The sequence below is a fragment of the Protopterus annectens genome, chromosome 2.part1, assembly GCF_019279795.1.
Source record: "Protopterus annectens isolate FY-2018-M chromosome 2.part1, PAN1.0, whole genome shotgun sequence".
NCBI classification, from domain to species: domain Eukaryota; kingdom Metazoa; phylum Chordata; order Ceratodontiformes; family Protopteridae; genus Protopterus; species Protopterus annectens.
The window spans coordinates 1,171,845,110-1,171,862,516 of record NC_056729.1 but is presented as its reverse complement, the minus strand read 5'-3'; positions in this window follow the sequence as shown (position 1 = coordinate 1,171,862,516).

Genomic DNA, 17,407 nt, shown 5'->3' with positions numbered 1-17,407 from the left:
ATATATATATATATATATATATATATATATATATATATATATATTCTTTTTTTAATATATTATGAAGGCTATATGAGTTTTTTTTGTAGAATGGTTTTAATTAATTGCATGTGTCTTTAAAGACCAATTGACTGTAGATTTCCTGCTGTTTTTAGTATCAATGGATGTAAATTAAGTGGTCTATTATGGTCTGATGAAGCCCTATTGGGTGAAAGTGCTTGCCTGTTTGTTCATGGAATAAAGAACTTTTTTCCTTTATTTATGGTGGATGTCTATTGAGCTATCCAGCTTTGTGTTATTTCAGTACCCTGTGGAATTGTTACTATTTGCTAAACAAAGCAATACAGTCTCACAATGAAAACAGACTTAGACATTTTTCCATCTTATCTTTAAAACCTGCAGCATCTATTCCAAGACCACCAATTATTGGAGTGCCCACATTCTGCCTGTTATCTTGGGATTAGTGCTTCTGTTTTGCTCCTGGTGAGAAATGGAGCACAGGGATATTATTTCCTGGAGACTACTGATCACCAGAAAGCCTAATAACTGCTTCACAGGTACCAGCTTGGAATTTGTACTTATATTATGCTCCTGGTGAGAGAAGGAGCTGAGTGCATTGATTCCTGACTGTTTCTGGTTGGGCAGTGAGTGTCTGTGCTTGACGTTCCTGATTGTTCTGGTTGCTATTCAAGGCATCTACCAGGAAAAGGCTACAACAATCTTACAGACCCTTACATCATTTCTGACAAGAATGTGGATCACCAAATAGGCTGTGATTTGCTTTTCACCTTGGAATTGGTGCTAATGTTTTCTTCTGGTGAGAGAAGAAGCAAAGGAACAGTGTATCCCGGCACAGTGAAGTTGTATTGAGACCAGCACTAGTAGAAGCCAAGCAATAGATATTCATTTGGCTTCCCTCTTTTCATCATTCTTGACAAGGAATTCTTTCTTTTCAGTAAGTACTGCTTGATTTATCCATACTTCATCAGGGTCTACTTATAAATTTCCCCTCATGTGTTAGGCAGTGCCCTGTATAGACACAGACACCTTGAGTGACAATTTTTCCTGTAAAAGCATGATTGAAATTTCACCAATACCTAGTTGCACACAGGAAAACTAATTTGCAGTTACAAGCACTGCCCAAAGAGTCGCAAACCGGATTCTCCTGACATTGATTTATATTCTCACTCCAACTGTCTAATCAATAAAAAGAGTCTGTTGTCATGGATATGAACTTTCCCATTATCTCTGTTACCAGCTTTGTGGATATGGGCATCCTGAGGCGATGTAGAAAGTGCCTCATGTTTACTGACAACCAGTTAATTCTCAAACCAACTGATAAGGTATGTGAGAGATGTATTTATATAATGTCACTGAAGGCAAAGCTCTCACATAAAACCACTTCTAATGTCAATAAGATTGTCAGTAGTACAAACACACTGCACCCATCAGACACAATTCAAAACAGATACATAGACCCACATATGCTGAGGCATTTAAATGTAATCTTCCTAATTCCCAAAGACCTCCTAGATGAACTACACATAAAAAAATACCCTTAGCAGCCCTAAATACACTCTTTCAAAACAACATTCACATCAACACGGGAGCCTCTACATATAAGCCCATAAAGCAAACCACCATACAATCCAACATTCTGGTCACTATCAGACTCATTTGTGAGACACACTGATGGCCCTCACACCAGGATGAGTAACAAGAACTTATAGTCAGTTGCTTACCAGGGGCTAGGATATGCCAAATTACGTATGCACTCAGGTCACTGGACCTCATGTATCAGTATGACTCCATCATAGTCCATGTGGTATAAATGACCTTTGATACACCTCCCTAGATTATATGAAGAGAACCTCCCTAGATTATATGAAGAGAGACATCATGGAGCTCTCATAATATGTGTCCCAGGCTGGTATGACCCTAGCACTGAGCAGCATTTTATCTTCTCCAAGGATGATGCTACAATATGAATGATAGCTGGCTAACTTTAATAACTGGCTTAGTTTCTGGTGTCATTCGAAGGAGGTGCAATATTTGTCAGCATGGAAGGAGATGGTCAATAGACCATGCTGCTTTGCCAGGGATGGGCTACACCTCTTCCCTCTAGGCTTTCAAATATTAGCTAAAACATTGTCTTCCCCCATAGTGCCTTTTTTAGGCAATGTCAAACTGAAAGTACTTCTGAAATAGCAAATCAAAACCAAGAAAATCTAAACATATTACTGCTCAGTGCTAGGAATCTAAACAAAAAACTCCACTCTCTTGAAGCTCTGTTCACGCTAAAGAATGCTGACATCTGTGCAGTCACTAAGACATGGTTTAAAGTCACAGAGATCACACTGACAATCTTCTTTCTTCTTCTTTTGGCTTTTTCCCGGTTAGGGGTCACCACAGCGGATCAACTATCCGCTCATGATTGGCAGTGGAGCTTTACATTGTTGAGTTGCCAGCCCGGTGCCCAACCTTCCACAGAAGGCACACACATGCACGCACTCATTTGTAGGGCCAATTTAAAGTATCCAATCCACCTACAGCATGTCTTTGGGATGTGGGAGGAAACCGGAGCACCCAGAGGAAACCCACAAGACCACAGGGAGGACATGCAGACTTAGAAGTAACCCCAGCCAAGGACCGAACTGGAGAACCTCTTGCTGTGAGGCGACAATGCTAACTGCTGCACCACCACGGCCGCCCCTCTGCCAGAGAGCACACTGACAATACAAGGTTATAATGTCTTCCACACACTTAGATGAGCTGCTACACAGACAGGGACTAAAGGTGGAGGTATCTTGATTTACATAAAAAATAAATATACCTCAAGGCTGGTTAAACAGGACAATACACTTGAGCATCTCCGTGTTCAAATCACCATCGGCAAAATCCAATACCACTTCCTTGCAAGCTATAGGTCCCCCTCTATGACCCAGGAAATCCATACCATATATTTACACTTATTGTAAACACTCATCATCCAACAAAATACCATACTCATGGGTGACTTTAATGACCACACTATTAACTGGGAATCCTATATGGCACCAAATGTATAAGCACAGAGATTTCTGGATTTTGTAAACACAAACTCCCTGGACCAGACTGTCAAAACACCAACCAGGGGTGCAACTATACTGGATCTGGTCCTCACTAATTTAGGAGAGTGCTGCACATCCCCTAGTTTAATGCCTTCTCTGTAAGTTCAGACCACAAAATGTTCTCCTTTGAAGTAAAAATATAACCTGGAACCCAAAATAATCCTGGGATATTCAGGAACTACTCTAAGGCTAATTTCCTGCTATTGAGTGATAACCTAGAAAAAATTCAAGCCCCCATAAACCATGAGAACACTGCTACCTATGCAGAACTGTTCACAGAAACCCTATACAAGTATGTTAACAGCTGCACAGAGGAAGGTGTACCCACCAGAGGGAAGTACAGAACTAACTCAAAAAAACAAGCCACCCTGGTGGAATCACAAAATCAATAGGCTGTATAGCAGAAGGAAGGAAATCATGGCAAAAATTAGGAGGTGCAGCACCCAGCAAGATAAAAGCATTCTCATCAAACTTAAACAAACAACTCAGAGGACAAATAAAGTCTACCAAAGACAAATTTGAGGTAGATTTCACCTCCCAGGTCAAGGACATCCACAAGGCATGTTTTAGCTATGTCTGCAGTCTCAAAGGCAGTACACAGCTGTGTGCAGAGCTCATTGCATATACAGCCACCTATATTGAGCCAGAAGACATAGCAAACCTACTGCCCGACAAATTGAGCTCCAACTTTACCCCCTCTCCTCTCTCAACCTTCTCTCGGGAAATGCCATCAAATAGGTCCTTAATGCTCTCTCTAAGGCAAAGAACACTACATCAATGGGCCCAGACAATATCCCAGGATGGCTTCTAAATAGAGTGAAACATGACTTATCGGGCCCTCTGGAACCACTATTTAACTGTAGTCTCCAAACAGGCTCGTGCCTCATGAATGGAGAACATCAACAGTCAACCCTCTGCACAAAGGTGAGCCATCTACAGACCCTGGAAACTACAGACCCATAATTCTCACTAGTCTCATATGCAAAACCGTAGAAAGAATTATCATAGAAATGATCAATAATGTCATAGTAAAACTCCAGACACTCGACCCAACCCAATTTGGTTTCCTCAAGGGCAAGTCATACCTACTCAACCTGGTGGACTTTTTTGAGAAGGTCACCAAAGCAATGGATGAGGGCAAAATGGTTCACACTGCCTACATTGACCTGGCCAAGGGCATGGTTGACAAATTCAAGAGTTTAGGTACAAACCTTTATATCACCCTTTGGATAGCCAAATGGCTCACAGACAGGATGCAGGATTAGAACTGGGGAGGCCACCTCTACAAAGAGGCCAGTCACAAGCAGAGTCCCTCAGGGATCGGTCCTGGGACTGCTGCTTTTTGGCATTTACTTCTCTGAAGTCAAGGCCAATGTCAATGTCCTCTGGCTGACTAAATTTGCAGATAATTGCAAATTAGGAGCTGTCATTGAATCCCACACTGACACAAATGTTCTCCAGGAAGGCCTGACACAGACAAACAACTGGTGTCAAAGCCATGGACTAAAACTAAATGCCAAGAAATGCATAATAATACCCTTTGGGAAATCACTCACCCCTGGAAATGTCATATTGACAACACACCCCTAAGAGATGACCCAGTAGTCAGGAACATGGGAACACACATAGACAGTAATCTAGCCTTTGACCATTATATGTCTACAGTAGTGAGGAAATCATTTCATGTTGTGCAACTTATAAACAAAGGTATGGCATCTAAGTCCAACGAAGTCATTGTTTCACTGTTTTCAGCATTCATCACACCTATCATTGAGTACAGTGCCCCCTTTGGTATGTACCTAGCTAGACATATCCAACAATTGTAATGTCCACAGAGGTTCCTCACTAAAAGAATACAGTGCATAAGTAACATGCCCTATGCAGACCACCTCTAGGCCCTATCCCTGTATTCTGTCTCCTACAGGCTGTAGAAGGGTAATCTATGTCTGGCATACAAGGCATTGTCAGAGCCCACTCTGATGGACCTTCTGTGTATCCACAAAACAAACAGCACCAGAATTACCCATTCTAAAGATTTAAACCTTGCCTGTGATATAAATCGGACTTCCTGGAGAGACAGGTATGTATCCCATAGTCTACCCCGTCTCTGGAACAGGCTCCCCATCCATGTGAAGCAGAGTTCCTCCCTAACTCAGTTCAAGTGTAACTTGGACAATTTTATTTTTATTTTACATTTGTTAACCGGGAAAGTCTGACTGGATACATATCCATTTTCAGCGGAGGCCCGGGGAGGAAAGCTCCACATTACAAAAAATTTAGTAACACTTAAAATGCAGGTTACAAAGATATCTAAAAAGTTAACAATAAATCAAAGACAAATTCAAATTAATGTTACATTTAGATAGAAAATAAAAAACATTGTTGCTAATGGAATAAATAGACAGGGAAAACAATCATTTAAGAGAAGTGTGTCTATAAAAAAAAGGATTTTCAGTTAGAAAGTAAGGAAGATGAATAAGAGAAGGTAGGTTAGGTAAGAAGGAGTTTATTTAGTATGGGAAGAATAGTAAGTTATTTTCCTGATATTGGAAATTAGGGACATATAAGGGAATAAAGAAATATCTAGTATGAGGGTGTGGGAAAAAAGGGTAATCACATTTGTGAGCTATGTTTGGTTTGATAGTTTATTTGTGTATTTTGGGTTAGTCAGGGTTTAGACAGGAGCATGACTACTTTTTGTCTTACCTCAGCCTGATTGGATGGGGAACAAGAAATTCATCTCTGGTTTGGCACCTATGTCTGTAATGGACGCACACAGCCTGTAAATGGTTAATCTCCCAGGCCCCTGTTTGTAAATGTTTCATCTCCCAAGCCCCTGCTTACACTTATCAAGGGTACCAGAACTTTTCAGAGATTTGGGATGCATGACTTGGCTTAAAAAAGGTCCTTGTGGTTGTTAGCCTAGTAAACACCTATGAACCGATGAACCTATTAGTAACAGTACACTTCTGTGCCCTCGAAACTCACATTTATAGTGGTGGACTAACTGTACCTTTCAGGCTGTTTTCAAACCATGGGCCTCCTGCCCACATTTTAGGACCGTGCATAAATGCATATGTTTTTTAATTCACCTTCCTGATTGTTTTCTATTTCTTTCTTAATACACCACCACTTGTAAGAGTGTGTTTTAAATTTTTAGTTTTTAACATTTTTCCAATAAGCAATGAAATAAAATGCTTGAACCGGTAATGACAAAACTGCCAATTTCAGAACAATTCAAGCATGAAAGGTCACACACTCACATTACTGTTATTACAATCCATCAGCATCAGTCAATATACGCAATCATTGCAGAAGTAAAAGTCATCTGAATAATTTCACATTAAAGAGAATTGTAACTAATGAGCAGGTTTCTGCCGGCAAACACCTTTACATTTCAGTGTTTCATTATAAATTCAGTGTCTGCTGCCCTTGAAGAATAAATGGCCTATGTTGCATAAAAAATGGTGTGTGTCAACAATCAGCCATCTCCAAAAACAAGTACACTATCTGTTGCACCACTAACACTATACAGGCCAACTATGAAATTCTATGACTGACATTATAATCCTTAGTGATTTACAAAGACAAAAAAAGGAATTAAAATTAAAGACGACCTGGCAGTCGATGTGGAGGTTTAAGGCAGTTGCTTATCAATAATTAAGAGCACAGTTTGACAGTCACTTAACTAGGCAGTGCCCCTACCTTAGGCATTTTACTTATACACAAACACACAGACACACGTCTGCAGTCCAGTATGATGGCTTCCTTACCTAAGTACTCATGGGCTTAAATCAATCTCTTCATCAGCTTGCCCGTACTTTTTTGGGCCTGTCCTTAGTTCATTTCTTTTGATTGTCTTTATTTGTTGTTTGCTCCAGTTTATCTTTCTCCTTTCACATAGTCACTACTTGTTTTATTTGCATTTGATCTTATTTCTGTGACAATTTTAAGCAGTCCATTTCACTCTGCTCTTAAACATCATAGTTGAATCTAAGACTGGCTTTTCCATAATTATTTCTTTCTCTGCTTCCCCAATTTCTCATTCAGGTATCACAACACTTTTGCCCAGTGCTTAAAAGAGAAAGCTTAACTTTATATGAAAATGCAAAGCAATTTGCCTCTTTATGCCCCCACCCTTAATCCTATACCTTTCTCTCACAACCTTAGTCAGGACATTTCAATATGTAAAACAGTTTGCTTCTATATGTGTGCATACCACTACTGCTAGAGTACAGTACATTATAAAAATGTACTTAATTTTGAATAGTGCTGCATGTTCATAATTCCCAAAAGTCCTTTTCAATCTCATTTACCCCCTTTTGTAGTATCTCGGATCTTCTCACATGCAGCAATGACCCAGTGGCTGCATACCATGTAATTTACAGAATACAGTATGTTCATTTCCCTTGCATTATCTCTCATTTCTTCTCTCATCACAATGTCTGTAACCAGGCTGCACAGTTCTTGATAATTTCACTTCTCATGGGTTCCTCCTCCACTCTGATTTTCCTGCCACGCCTCCATTTCAATTTCCTCCCCTCCTCCTTTGACCAGTCCAGTCTGTTCAAGGCCTTGAGGGTTCAGCAGTGAGAATCTGCATCCCCTGAGACTTCAGTTACAGTGTCTCCATTTTGACACTATCTTCTTCTTCGTTTACTTTTCATATCTCTGTCCATGGTTTCACTGTGATCAGGATCAGATTCTACTTCTGCTGGATTCCTGCCTTGACCAGCTTCTTGTTCTTACTGTCTTTTTTGTACACTTTCCTCATATTTCCTCTGTTTTTCATGATCGCTCCTCAATTTCTGTAGTCTACTATGCCTCACCTATCTTTCTAAAATTACTCTGTGTCTTTATGTATTTCCCATTTATTTCTTTTTCTCACATGTGCATCTACATCAGACATTCTGCACGACCCTTCTAAGCCTCCCTCCTATACCTCTCAACCTCTTAGCACAAGAAATCTGGACAAAGCCATACATTTTGGGGGGACAAAGGCCCACATAAACTTATAAAGTTGACAGAATTAGCATGAATTTTTTTCAAGGGTATGAAGTCTGAAACTCCCATGTCTGTCATTATGTTCTGACTTCAACCCTCAATGATTTGCCAGAAAAACAAAAATGTTATGAGGAGTACACCAAAAATATGAGGTAAAAATCTGGATAGTTGAAAGGTATGCTACATCCTCTGTCCCTTCACAAGTTTGTCTGCCAGTCCATTTCTAGTGGGATATTTGAATTTATTTCTTTAAGTCAGGTCTGTTGCTCCTGCTCTCTTTGTGTACAGTGCTTGTAACAAAAGCATGGGCTTCTTTCTGTCTGTCTGTGTCTCTCTGTTTAACATAAGTCTGTTTCCCCTATAATACTACAGTTAAGATGACAGAGTGGTTAATCTGTGTATGAACTTCCTGGACTTTTGATAGGTCCATTAAGTCAGCCATCTCTTTTCTTACTTTATGCAGTAAGTCAAGAATAATCCTCACCAGTTTTACATATGTACCATCAAAGGGTATCAGTTTAAGTGTTCCAGATTGTCTCATAATTTCTTATTTAAATTTATAGCTGTGTAAGCATAGCTAATATTGTTTATGGAGTTGTGGGTGTTTATGTGTGTATGGGGGAACCTAAGTACAGGGTCCTGAAGAAGCTCCTCAAAGGAGCAAAAGTGCCACTATGCTTCCCCTACTGTCTGCTTAAAGTCTAAGGTTCACCTGAGACAATACAACATCATAAAATCCCATCTACTTATTGAAAATAGGATCATTGTGGACTAATAGCCCTAAGGATTTATTTAGTCATTACTGCATGGGTTCATAGGAGTTTACTACGCTAACGGCTTAACGGCCCTTACAAGCATAGCCAATATAACCCGATTTTACAAAATATATGGCCTCTAGTGGCAAGAGGATAGCATGGATCTCTGTCTATGCATTGAATATTTTACAGATTGCCCATGTCCATAAGGGGACTACAGTGGAAAAAAGTTAATTTTCCTAACCTCACAGTATCACGAGCACCATACACTGAAGTTAGGAAATTAACTTTTTTCCACTGTAGTGTAATCTTGGAGTTGGTATATTTAATTTAATGGGGGATGTGGGGGGCAGAGCTCTTCACAACCCCCTGCAAAAATGTAGTAGAAAGTGTATCTGTTAGTTAGGTGTTGTTATATGTAGAGGGGATCTTATTTATATGTGTGATGTAGTTTTCAATGTTATGAAGATAAGTTTCAATGTTCTGAAGTTTCACTGTTTTAGGTTTTCAGTGTTTTGAATTTTCAATGTTATGGTCTCAGTGTTATGAATTTCAGTGTTATGAGATTCCAGTGTTTTGAAGTAGACCCTTCATGCATGAACACTTGTAACCCCATAAAAGTGGGCTGCATACTCATTACAGGCTGGTTTATTAGCCTTTGTTGCACAATTTTTCTATTAAGTAGAAGAATTATAGCTATAGTTTATAACTCTCAAGTCTCCTAACTATTACACAAACAATCTAATAAGTAGCTTGAAACATTGTTCTGACTTTTTCCGTATGTTTTTATTAAAGACATTAATCTGACCACAAGTGTGCATAGTATTTACTGATTGCACTACAAACTAATGTGTTTTCATGATATATGCTGGTGTATTTAACTTGTCCATTTTTTCTGTTTATTTCATCCTTTTTTATATTAACATAATGTGATGTTACTATTATTTGTGTAGAAATAGGGGAAGCTTGCCAGAGGTTAATCGAGTAGCACAGCAGCCAGGACCATTTATGGGATAGCTTTTCTAAGCCTGTATCTCCACATACTCTGCCAACCAATCTGGGGCACTTAGGCGAATTAGGATGTGCACAGCAGCTTATAGCATTGCTGTCCTATTAATCTATGTGATTTGCTCCACTTAGCCAATCCTTCAAAAGGAATTTGCATACTAATGGCTAATGTGCCCCCTTTCCTACCCTTACCAGGATACCCTACAGTATAAAATGAGAGAATTGTGATTCAATGACAGAACTGTGATTCAATATATAACCAAAATGACCTGAAGACGTAATTTTGTTGAAAGCGCTAATTACTGAAAAGAACAATAAAGGTGTTTCAAAGCAACACAGGCTCCCCTCTTCTGCTTATCTGACTAAAGGTACTAGAAAACAAGATCTAGATATTTGATTCATTACACCATGATAAGACAAATATGATATTTTTAATTTTAGACAATATTCTATTAATAAAACTTTTGCAATGCCATTGAATAACAAAATGATAAGTTCCAAGTCATCAAACACACTCAAAAATAAATAAATAAACAAACAAATAAATAAAATAATCAGGCCTACAAATGAGTATAACGCCGCTTTTGGTGTGTACCGTACAAAGTACCTGCAGCAATTAGAGAGAACTCAGAGGTTTCTAACAAAGAAGATTAAGGAACTCCAGCACGTGCCTTACACAAACCGACTAAAGATCCTGTCACTATACTCAATATCATATAGACTTCTTAGGGGAGACTTATGCCTTTCTTACAGAGCAATCTCCAACCCAAACCTAATGAATCTGCTATACATCTGTAAATCAAACTGGACTAGAGCTACCAGTTCCAAGGACCTAAATATTGGCTGCAACTTGAATAGGACATGCTGGAGGGACAGATTTGTCTCCCAGCGACTGCTTTGTCTTTGGAATAGGCTGCCAATTCATATAAAGCAGACCACCTCTATGACACTGTTCAAAAGGAACCTGGATGAGTGGATGGGGCACCATAAATTCTTAACGGGGATAGTGCCCACAACCCTCCTGGACATGGGCAGTTATTACTAAATACAATCCTGATTACTGACTAGAGTATCTTTGGTATTACATTGGGATGAAACAGCTAGACTTGAAATTACCTCTGGGTCGATAGCCCTAGTAACCTCCTATGATCCTAAGATCTTATGATAAGTTCTCTAACACTTAACTCTATAGAGGAAACACTAAGCAGCAAAACTTCAAAAACAGTAAAATGATGTAAAAAATATAATAAGAAACATCAATAAACAGTTTCTCGAAAACAACTTTAAAAGCAAAACTTTTATTATTACGTATCCTTCATATCTAGGAAGAATTTAATATTAGCTCACATTATTAAAACCAACTTGGCTATAACAAAGTTCTGTTCAAAATCTCTTCAAACAACCATATGGCTTTCATTTCTGTTAGCTACTATCTGTATTGGTCGTTTCCTTCTCCTTCAGCTCCCATAATGCATAACAAGCTATGTAGGCAAATTTTATTTTGTTCATTTATTTAATTCAAGATCACTGGTCAGCTTCTTTGAGAGTTTGTAACCCTCCTTCAAGATTTCATCCATCTGCCTCATGAAGAGAGGGTAAGCCTTCAGCGAGCTATCTCTGCTAGAATCTGGCTTCAACCCTGTGAAGCCCTTTGTGGAAATGCCCCAAAGCTTCTTCATTTATGGGCTACTACTCCCTTGGTAGGCAAAGGATTTCTCTAAATATTCCAGTGCCTATTTCACCTCTAGAAATCTTTTTGTGCCCCTCTAAAGAACAACCTTAAGGTTGCTGCTCAAACCAGGCAAACATTAGCCAGGCTGCTCTAGACGCTCTTAATTATTGACAGACATTTGTGCCTCTTTTGCTTGGTCTACACAGGATAATCATTGTTGAAAAAGATTCTGCTATTACTAACCAGTAGCTGCTTCACCTTTTACCACAGTTTTGAAAGGAGCTTCTCTGTTAGTTAATATGATTGAAACTTTACAATAATGAATCCAGACGGCTTAGCTCTAATCACTCTTGCTAACTCTTGCTATAAGTGTCCCCCTGTGTCCCTTCAGTCAAGATCTCATCCTGTGGCATTCCAGATGATGTACTCATGATCTGTTACATATATTTTATGCAGTCAGTGTCTTCTAATTTTTCAGGGCTCATTGCAAATCTTATGTTATTCTGCTTAGCTCTGTCCTCTAACTCCACAAAAAAAAAAGGGACATGGAAGATTACAATAATAGTATGGCTCATCCTGGTCCCCATGGTAATAGGAACAGGAACTATTCGCTAATTGGAAGGGAGCAGGAAGACAATCCACCAATGGAGAGTGACATTCTCCCAAACGGGCAACCCCCTTTGGAGGAATAGATGATGTGAAGGTCAGAGAGAATCCAGAAGTTACAGGGGCATCAGAGATTACAATAGAAGAACATTGAAGATTATTATCATACAATGGGTTCAAAACCTGAGCCTTATTCTCCGAAGAAACAGAAGAACTGATGATGACTGAGAAACCGACGAATAACCTGCTTTCTAGACCAGTACTGGCACAAAGGATTTTTCTATTTACAATTATTCAAATAAACTTTTAATAACAAGGCATGCAGATGTCCTAGCCAGGAGAAGTAATTTGGTGGACTTGTTTATGGACCTGAAGTTATAGACCCGTAAGCTGAATTTAGCTTTATGGTTTAATGACAGTAGTATAAACTTCAATGACCGTGTCATTTGTAGATCTAGTACTTTTAACCCTTTCTCTAATGCATTGATTGATGTATTTGAAAAGATTTGTGAAATAGATTTTCAGATCCTTTTAGGGTCACAGCAGAAGAACAGGTATTTTATTCTTACTAAGGGTGAAATTATGTTATTGAGATAAATAACGGATGACCATAATATTAGGGTAATGAAACCTTATAAGGGAGAGGGTTGGTGGTCTTGAATATGGAGGATTATTGTACAAACATTAATTTCTTGTTGCTATCCGACATGTATATTGAGGTATCTCGTAATGAAATGAATATTGCTTTTGCTAGGATAGATATGTTATTGCACGATTTATTGATCAAAGGTCAAGTAAGTAAAAGGGAGTTTGATTTCCTGATGAACGAGTACCCAGTTATTGCGGGCTTTTTTGGTATCCCTAAAATTCACAAAAACTTAGTTGGCCCTCGTTTTAGACCTATAGTTGATGCTAATAGGTCTAAAGTACACTATATAGCTAAATTCCTGGATCATTTATTGAAAGGATGTGTTGAGGCTTTACCTCAAATTTCTAAGGATTCTTGGCAGTTTTTATCTAGAATTAACAATATGGAATTCAATGAGAAGTGTATTTTTTTTTAACTATAGACATTGTGAATTTATATTCAGTTATACCACATGATGTGGGTTTAACTTGGGTAGAAGAGCTTTTATTCAATCTAGGAGTTCTCTCAGATAATAGAGTGAATCTCATTATTCTTTTGTTGGATCTAGTTTTATCCAATAATTTCTTATTTTTTGATGGCCAATATTTCAAACAATGCATGGGGTGGCAATGGGGGCAGCATGTGCTCCCAGCTTTGTAAATTTGGTTATGGCCCAATGGGAAGTGAAATATGTATTTAACAGCCGTTTTGCTTTTTGGTCCTATTATACCTATTATCTGGATGATATATTTAAATTATGGACAGAGACGGAGGATAAACCTGCTGAGTTAGTGGATTATATTAATAATACAACTGACTTTTTAAGGTTTTCACACTCAGTGGGGTTAGACAGAATATTCTTCCTTAATACTGATGTAATTAAGAACAGAGAACTGGGCTGTTTCCAATCTAATATATTTGGAAAGAAAACTTTTGCTAATATTTATTTACATTTCCAAAGCTGGCACCCCCAGCATCAGAAAAAAAAGCTGTGGCAAAGGGCCAGTTAGTTAGATTGGCCAAAATAGTTTTGGATACCGTGGTTTTCCTAAAATAAGCGAATATCATCATCAAACTTCTCTGTAAGAGCGGGTTATGCCGAAGCATTTCTCAATAGTATAAAAGAAGAAGTAATATATAAAAGGTTACATGGTATTTATAGCCCCTTATTAATGGATAAAAACAATAAAAACAATTTTAATAGCAAAGGGGGTATTGTTACCCCAGCAGTGGAGCCAGTCATTTATACAGTGGATGAGAAAAATAGAAACAACATTAATGAGAAATTATTTATTACAAATTTTTCATTAGTTAGTAGCAACGCTGTCAGTTATTTGAGGAAGAATTGATCTATCTTGCCATGTGGAAATAGGATCTTGCAGGCAGTAGCAGAGTGCCCCAATGGAGTATCCAAGAAAGACAGGTCTTTTAAGAACCTTTTAGAATTTACAGCACCTTTATGTACCACTAGGAGGGGTATGGTCAAGTGTGGTCAGTGTGCCCAATGCCCATAGTACATTTTAACTGGGTGTGACCTAATAGTGAATCATACTAGTATCAAGCTATAGGGGTACTTTACTTGTGAATCCTCTCATGTGATGTCTTTGGCTACCTGCACAAAATGTGCAGCATTTTATGTGGGCAAAACCAGTAGGAAGTTTAAGGAGAGGATACATGAGCACCTTTTGGACATCAGGAAAAAAGACATTAAAAATGTGCTGGTTAGACATCTGATGGACTAACCATCGTATTATTTTAAGTTTAGTATTTTGGAGCAAGTTAAAAATGACCAAATGGGCTTAATAACAGGTGAACTTCTCAACACATGTAAGCTAAAATGGCACTTAAAACTGGATGCTACAAAACTGCCTGGTATCAATGAGGCTTGCTCTATTAATTGTTTACTAAAGCTGAAACATTTGGAGCTTTAAACATTCATTTTGAAATAATGTTTTACATAAATATCCACTTTGAGTATTATATTTTTAAAGTTTGACAATTAATTTTATTCCAATCATGAACAGGACGGTGTTTCTTTAATTTTTAAATGGCGGATGTAATTGAATTGTCTCATTGTTTCAATAGGTGAATTCATTTTAGAATGGGTTTAAAAGGGTCGTTTGAATGCTGTTATTCATTCTGAAGAAGTTTCTAATGTGCTGAAATGAAAGCGCTTAATCAATAAATTTGAATTTTGTTTTTTTTTTCCTAATGTTATGGAATTTTTGCTGCCAACTGGATTTAAGCCATGAGGGGCACACACATCCTCCTACAGTGCCTCCCATTCGGCCATCCTGGATTTTTACCACCTTCTGATTTCTCCAATGTTTCTATTCCATCTGAAGTATTAGCTCTATTCTTGCATTGTTGGTTTTGCCATTGTCTTTCAATGTACTGCTTATTTTAAAGCTAGCCATGTGCATTGGATCTACATTTTCCTCTGTCTCAGAGACAAAGGAAAATTCATCACCTGTTGTCATGCAGTCCCATTGCTGGATAATAGTAAACTTGTCTGATCTCAGCTGAATTTTACCAGAAGAAATTCCTTTTTTCTTAGAAGGTATTTGCTTAGCCACTGTATTTCATATACTGCCTGGATAGCACTGCATATTTAGAGAGAATCTACTGACTTATACATGTTTTTAAAGTTCCTGCACCTAAAGAAGGTACAGATCATGCATCTCAAACAACCACCATACCAGGGTAATGTCCATGAGTGCAGTCACCACTGCTAAAAGAAGATTGTTTTGCTGAACAGATTTATTTGCCTTTTAAAATCCTCCCAGACATTCTTCTGCTTCATTTCTTTTACTGAGCCTGTATTTCCAATTACTTGACCTTCTTCTTTGTAAACAACTTTTCCATTCCGGTCACCCATGACTACCTACGTATCTTGTTTGCATGTTCAGTCACTTTCAGCTTGCAATTGGTAATAAAACTGTATATATATATACACACACACACACACACACACACACACACACACACACACACACACACACACACACACACACACACACACACACACATATATATATGTATCTATATATATATATATATGTGTGTGTGTGTGTGTGTGTGTGTGTGTGTGTGTATGTGTGTGTATGTGTATACATATATATATATATATATATATATATATATATATATATATATATATCTATATAGAGGAGCACTTTATAATCTCTAAATACTGAAATGTCGAATTTCAGTATCTCGAGACTATAAAGCCAAATGTTTGCAATAGCAAAAGTTCATAATCGCAAATTTGAATATCTCGAATTCGCGGTTATGGCCTTATGCTACGTAATGTCCGGGATTGTGTGTTGATGGTGCGCGGTGCCTTGTGTGGATCTAGGTGCTATGTCAGGTAAGTGAGTGTTTGTAAGGGTTGTGAGTGGAAGTTAGAGTGTATGTGAGTGTGCTGATATGTTTGATGTGTGTGTGAGGAACTGGAGAATGTACATGTGTGAGTTTGCTTTTGTTTCCTGTTTGTGTGATCTCGGAGTTAGTATATATAAGTAGGGGGGGGTGTATGAGTTGTGTATGTGTGTAGTTTTGTTTGTTTTTGTTGTGATGTGGGTGTTGTGGTGTATGTATGGCGTAGTGTGTGCAGTTTGTTTGGTGTTTTTTTTAGTTTCGCAGTTTTAGGTTCGGGGTTTTGTTGTTTCGGTGTTTTGTGGATTCTGTTTCATGGTCTCGAGATACTGAAATTTGATATTTCAGTATTTTGATATTATGAAGTGAATCCATATAGATATATATAATACATATATATATATATATATATATATATATATATATATATATATATATATATACGGGAGCCCTTCATTTGTTCAAACTTTCAAATGTTCGAAACTCATATGGCCGACACCATATGAGTGAACATTTGAAAGGCTAACAAATGATAGCGGAGATCCCACTACAGTGTGGGACTGGGAGATTCCCCTTTCCTGCACTGTAGTGTGATCCCGGAGTGAGAATATTTAAGTAGCAGGGGGTGGGGGGGTGCAGGGGGGCTCACCCCCCCTGTATAACACAGTTTTACTGTGGTTACAAGTAGGTTAATGGTGCTATTTCAGGATGTCAGTCTTTCGGAATGTCGATCATATGGTGTCGGCCATATGAAAGTTGGCATTCTGAATGGATGACATTCTGAAGTAGACCCATATATATATATATATATATATATATATATATATATATTATATATATATATATATATATATATATATATATATATATATATATATTAATGGATTAGCAAGGAGGAAGTAAGGATAGCTATGAAGAGAATGAAGAATGGAAAGGCTGTTGGCCCAGATGACATACCTGTGGAAGCATGGAGGTGTTTAGGTGAAATGGCAGTGGAGTTTTTAACCAGATTGTTTAATGAAATCTTGGAAAGTGAGAGGATGCCTGAGGAATGGAGAAAAAGTGTTTTGGTACCAATTTTTAAGAATAAGGGTGATGTGCAGAGCTGTAGTAACTACAGAGGGATTAAACTGATCAGTCACAGCATGAAGTTATGGGAAAGAGTAGTGGAAGCAAGGTTAAGAAGGGACGTGATGATTAGTGATCAGCAGTATGGTTTCATGCCAGGAAAGAGCACTACAGATGC